At 37.3% G+C, this 6,546-nt stretch overlaps 1 long non-coding RNA gene across 1 annotated transcript in view; it reads left to right on the plus strand.

Annotated features, from left to right (window-relative positions):
- Positions 1-2,946, plus strand: part of LOC107183192 — a 14,312-nt gene extending 11,366 nt beyond the window's left edge. Inside the window, exon 3 of the long non-coding RNA XR_001513975.1 lies at positions 2,935-2,946. This is a non-coding gene — a long non-coding RNA (uncharacterized LOC107183192). The remainder of the gene's footprint in view (positions 1-2,934) is intronic.
- Positions 2,947-6,546: the final 3,600 nt, after the last annotated feature.

The raw sequence follows: 6,546 nt of genomic DNA on the forward strand, positions 1-6,546 counted from the left end.
CCCACTGCATGGGAGAACATATTTGCCAGTGTTATCCCTGATAAGGGTTTAATCTCCAGCATTCTCAGGGAACTCATGAAACTTAGCAACAGAAAGATAAACAATCCCATCAAAAAATGGGCAACAGACCTAAATAGACACTTTTTGAAAGAGGACATACAGAAGGCTGAAAGACATATGAAAACATGCTCAAAGTCACTAATCATCTGAGAGATGCAAATCAAAATGACAATGAGGTACATCTCACACCTGTCAAAATGGCTATCATCAACAAATCAACAAATGACAAATGCTGGTGAGGATGTGGAGAAAAAGGAACCCTTTTGCACTGCTGGTGGGAATGCAGACTGGTGCAGCCACTGTGGAGAACAGTACGATTTTCCTCAAAATATTAAAAATGGAACTCCATTTTGACCCAGTAATACCATTTCTATGAATATATCCCAAGAAACCAGAAACACCAATCAGAAAGGACATATGCACCCCTATGTTCATAGCAGCACAATTTACAATAGCTAAGATTTGGAAACAGCCTAAGTGCCCATCAACAGATGAGTGGATTAAGAAATTGTGTACATTTACACAATGGAATACTATGTTGCTGTAAAAAAGAAGGAAATCTTACCATTTGCAACAGCATGGATGGACCTGAAGTGCATTATGCTAAGTGAAACAAGCCAGTCAGAGAAAAATAAATATCACATGATCTCACTCATTTGTGGAATATAATGAACAACATAAACTGATGAACAAAAATAGAGCCAGATTCATAGAAGCATCATCCAACTTAAGAGGGAAGGCAGGGGAGGGAGGGAGTAAGAGAGCAACCAAAGGACTTGTATGCATGCATATAAGCATAACCAATGGACATAAGACACTGGGGGATAGGGGAGGCTAGGGGACGGGCATGTGCTGGAGGATGGGGGCAGTCGGGGAGAGGTCAATGGGGGGAAAAATAGACTTATGTAATACTTTAAACAATAAAGAATTTAAATTTTAAAAAAGTACATTTAGGGAATATAGTCAATAATATTGTAATAACTATGCATGGTACCAAGTGGGAACTGGAAATATCAGGGAACCACTTTGTAAAGTATGTATTTGTCTAACCACTATGCTGTACACCTGAATTTAATACAAAATAATATTGAATGTAAAAAAAAATTTTAAAAGAAAAAATAAAACAAAAATATCAGAATTTGAAAAAAAAGAGAGACTTTCAGTAACTTGCCCAATATTGTACCCTCTTAACACATCCTCCTGGGGTCTCCTCTATGAGAGGAAGGCTCTGTTTAAACTGGTTCTGCTATGTTAGCACTATGCCCTAAAGTTCTCTATAGAAGAAAAATCGGCTCTTTGAATAAGCAGTTTCTCTCAGTTAAAATAAAATGGTATACAAAGCACAGTAAATAAAAATGAAAAATAAATGATCACAATAGGGGCCTGCACATCCCTAAGAAGACAAGTAGCATCTTCTGTTGCTGATCTTTAAAACTCAAGGTCAAAGACAGAAGGCTGTTGAAGAAAGCAGATAGAGATGTAATGGTTCACACACATAGGAACTGCACTCATAACAAGGATTTGTTAATTACGGAATTGCCCTCCTAACACCTGATAGCACTTTGTGTCAGATTCTTGTGAAAAACATCCTGAGTTAAAAGTCAGGATAATTAAATACTGATTAATAGTGGTTGATTTTAAGGAGCAACACATCACAAGTTAAGATATCCAAATTCACTCTCTATTTTGTATTGCTTGATGCTCAGCAAACATCATGAATATACGTACAATTATTTTTTAAAATATTTGTATTGATTTCAGAGAGGAAGGGAGAGGGAGAGATAGAAACATCATTGATGAGAATCACTGACTGGCTGCCTCCTGCATACTTCCCACTTGGGGTTGAGCCTGCAACCTGAGCATGTGCCCTGACTGGGCAACAAACTGTGACCTCCTGGTTCATAGGTCCTCCTGGTTCAACCACTGAACCATACCAGCTTGGCTATAGGTACAATTATTTTGAAAAATATTCGATTTTTGACGAAAATTTCACATTAGCTAAATCTTGTGCTCTATCTCATCTCTTTAAAACTCATACTCCATAGCTTTTGATGGACACTTATTTTCTGGAAATCAAAACTTCTGTGAATGCCACATTCCACCCCACCTCCCACAGCTCCGTTTCTGTTCCTATATAGCAAAAAGAGTTGACTACAATTTCTCCTATAATACCCAATTCAGTCCTCATGCTGCATCAGGCTTTTACTCCATCCCCACCCCCCTCCCCCCGCTGTTTTTAAAGAACATGTTTTCAAGAACACCAATGACCCAGTGACCTCCTTGTTGCTAAATCCAGTAGTCAGTTCTCATCTCATTTGACCTATGAGAGGCATTTGTCACAGATAATCATACCCTTTGGTCATGAAGCACTTTCCCACCTTGATTTCTAGGACATCACACACTTGTGTGTTTCCTTTTCCCACCTTTACTGACCTGTTCTCTATCTTAGTTCTTCCTCATCAATCTGACCTCTGAAAGTTGGAATGCTTTAGTCTTTGCACATGGATTTCTCTTCTCTGTTTCCATTCACTTCCTTTGTGATCCCATCTAGTCTCATGACTTTAATTTCCACCTATGTGAACAACTCCCAAATGTACACCCCCAGCCCAGATATTGCTTCAGAATTTTAGACTCTTATGATCAACCCCTAGTGACATCTAAAACAAGAAAGAGTTCTTGGTAATTTAAAAAGTGATGAAAGTATTTTTAAGATGTTATAGAGGATTGGAAGATAAAGTAAAAGATACTGTGAAAAAGAACTAAAAGTCAAAGTTATAAGAATTTTTGAGTAAAATAATAAAAAGCTGAAAATCTATTCAATAAATTAAATATCCCATTACTAAAAAGTTATAGGAAAATGACTGATAAATGAAGAAAGAGAAATTACCAAAAAATAATGATATAAATTTTCTATAATTAAGAAACTTAGATCTCTCTATAAAAAGGCTCTCTGAATGCACAGTAGAATAAACTTTTTAAGATATCTATACTAATGCACCATCATTGTGAAATATCATCCCTGGAGATAAAGATGATCCTAAAAGTTTCCAAACAGAAAAACAGGGTAACCTGAAGGAGCAGTCATGAGAATAGCATATGCTACTGGACTTAAAAAAATTTGCAACACTGTAAGCTAAAAAATAATCCATTCAACAACGATTTATTAAGTGCCTGCTCTGTACCAGGCATTATGTGAAGTGCTGAATAGAGAGATGCCTTTGAAATTCTGACAAAATTATTTCCATCCTAAAATAAGATACTCTACTCAACAGACTAAAGTATATAAACAACAGCAACAACTGGACCTCTTATGAACTTTTGCTCAAGAAGCTGCTGGAGCATGTGGGTCACAAAAATAAAATTTGTAAATCAAGAAAGAGGAACTCAAGATTCAGGGAGTAAGGCATGTGGATGAAAGGGCAGACTTGCCAGGGTGATTGGAAGGTATGTCCCAGGACAAATATGGTTCAGATTAATACAGGGATATTGTGGGTAGGAGAGATAGAACTCACTATTACCTACTGTGTTTAAGTATTTTGAGAAGACTTTCAGAATTCGATTAATTCTAAAATTCCAAGGTAAAAGTGTTGGAAGTAGCAGCCTCTGATTTATGTTACAAGCTGTATAATAATATTTGACTTTTTAAATTAGGGTCATTTATTACTTAAGAAAATAATAAGCATGCATTTTTTAAAAGAACTGGATCAGGACCAAAATTTTCCAGTTAAGGCAAAAAGAAGATAGTATCCCCCCCCCCTTTTTTTTTTCGTAAATCTAACTTAATTTCAAAAAAGAAATTCATTGTTTTGTTTTCAAATAAACATGGTGCTTCCCCCCCCCCCAATGGCATTGCTATTGTCCTCTTTAGAATATTTTGAGAAGAAGATCATAGTTTCTACACACAGAGAAGCAGATTTTGCAAGGTAAGGACTGAAATGAAGTTTATGGCCTCCATAAACAATTGCATCATGCTATGCAGCCTGTATTTTCTTAAGAAGGAAGATAACATTTTCTTTATCAAAGCAAGCTAAAATGGGCTATAAATTATACAATGTCTGTCTTCTGGTTCACAGAGAACTACAATCCATCTGGAACCAAGTAGGAATGGCGCTTTATAAAGTCTCTCTCAGTAAATGTAAATTATAGAGAGAAGAATGTTTCCACCTTGGTGCACCCATAGTTCTGGGCAATTCCTTTTCTATATTTTGATCTGCATGGCAGCCAACTGACTGGCTATCACATACCCAAGAACATTTTTATATTTACTCCCCAATAAATAAAATTCAGTGGAAATAATAAGAACCATGATGAAAATAAGTGACTTTGATCTATCTAGTTAAAATGCTACTGTTAAAGTACACATTTCTTAGTGTACATATAGTTGGAACTCAATATCTGTAACACCATTATGGTGGTAAGAATATAAAAAGTTGGAAGTATTAATGTGTTCAGAATGTGAATAACCTTTTCACCTCAAGAAACCTGAATTCAAAGATGGTTAACCACAGAAGTGAAAATATCTTGGGTGGTCTAACACTAGACATTTGTTCTTAGTGTATTTGGCCAAAGCACAAACCCACCAAGGAGTCTGGCATGATGGATAATGTCTTCCTAGAAGATGCTTGGGATTAAGCAGGTTGTTTCAAGTCAGACCCGGGTAGAATAATTGTGGCAAGAATCTTGTGGAGAGGTTTATCAGGTCATAACAGGTCCTTTCTCTATGAGGACGTCATTAATAGAAGCAGCCTCCTTTGAAAACTGTATTTCACCCCCAATCCTCCTACTAATTACAATATAAAACACACTAAGAATAATCTTAAAGGCAGAGATAGGAAGGCAGACCAGCTGGGGACCTCAGGACTCAAAAAAAAGTAACACCAAAGCCTCGTATATCCCAGACAGGGAGATGAAGAAAATGGCATTTGAAAAACAAATGAAGTTAGACAAACAACAACAAAACAAATAAAAGCTTGCTCTCTTTAACAAAAAGACAAGGAAATAGAAAGGTTAGCACAATAGAAGACTTTTAGATAATTGTTCTACTATAGCAAAATGCCACAGTAAAAAAGAAAAAAACCTTGGTCCTATCCTTACCACACCAACCAAGGCTGAATGGAGAACTTAGAATTCTACCCTCACCAAGCTGTAACAAGGTGTTCCATCCCCATTCTCCAACCCCCCTAGTGCCAGGGTGAAATCAGAGAAAGCTGGTAGGAAACTGACCACCCCTCCCTGTGGTGTCAGTAGCAGCCAACTGGGCAATAGTAGGAGTGACCCCATAAAATCAGTGGAGGCCTACTAGGGAGTTGTAACTCCCATTCCTGCACAGTAGTCATGAGGAATTCACCACTGCTGATGTCAACTGAGGCCAGTGTGAACCTGGACTGCTATTTCCACCTAGCAATAATGAGACAGTGCCCTCCTAGCCCCTTCCCCTGCTGGAGCCATGTCAGAAAAAAGCCAGCTAAAACAGAAGGTTTAAGTAAGATTTAGGGTCTCATAGCAAAATACCCAGGTTTCAATTTAAAAAAAAATCACTCACCATACCAAGAACCTGGGAGATATCAAAGTAAATGAAAAAAGAGAATCCTCAGAGGTATATGCACCAAACAACAGAGGTACAAAATATATGAAGCAAAAAGTGAAAACAGAATAGACAAATCTACAATTAAAGTTGGAGGCTTCAACACTATTCTCTAACATTGATAGATCTAAATAGAAAATTAGCAAGGATATATAAGAGACTCAGTAACACCATCATTCAACAGGATTGAATCAATATTCATAGACCACTTCACAACAACAGCAGAATACTCATTCTTTTCAAGTGCTCACAGATTGTATATAAAGATGACCATATCCTGGACAAAAAAACAAACAAACAAATGTTAACAAATTTAAAAGAATTCAAACCATGCAGAGTGTGTTCTCTAACCACAATGGAATCTAATTAGAAATGATAAGAAGATCTCCAAATGGTTGGAAACTAGACAACACATTTCTAAGTAATCTATGAGTCAAATAGGAAGCCTCAAAAAAAAACCCCTTAAAAATACATTTAAACTAAATGAAAATGAAAATACAATATATAAAATTTGTGGAACACAGCAAAAGCAGTGGAATGGAAATTTATAGCACTAAATGCATATATTACAAAACAGGAAAAGTCTCAAATCAATAATAATAACACGATCATCTATAATTAACTTATAGAAAAACCGTGGGTGGTGTTCATCACGACCAGAACTGACTCGGAAGGAAGTCAGTCCTGCAGGGGTTGTCTTGGCAACGGCTTCACCCTCCCACAAGCTGTTTCCCGGAGCTGTTTCCTGTAAGGGCGGGGTTTGAGGCAGGGACCTGCCCTGGGATCGTGGAGGCATATCCTTCTAAAGTGTGCCACGCCAGCACAGTCAAGGGTGAACCTGAGTGGGGGCGACTGAAAGGCTTAGAAAAGACAGACAAGAGAATGAAAGCTGGGTCTTCGTG

This window comes from Myotis davidii, unplaced genomic scaffold (genome assembly GCF_000327345.1).
Source record: "Myotis davidii unplaced genomic scaffold, ASM32734v1 scaffold159, whole genome shotgun sequence".
Lineage (NCBI taxonomy): Eukaryota > Metazoa > Chordata > Mammalia > Chiroptera > Vespertilionidae > Myotis > Myotis davidii.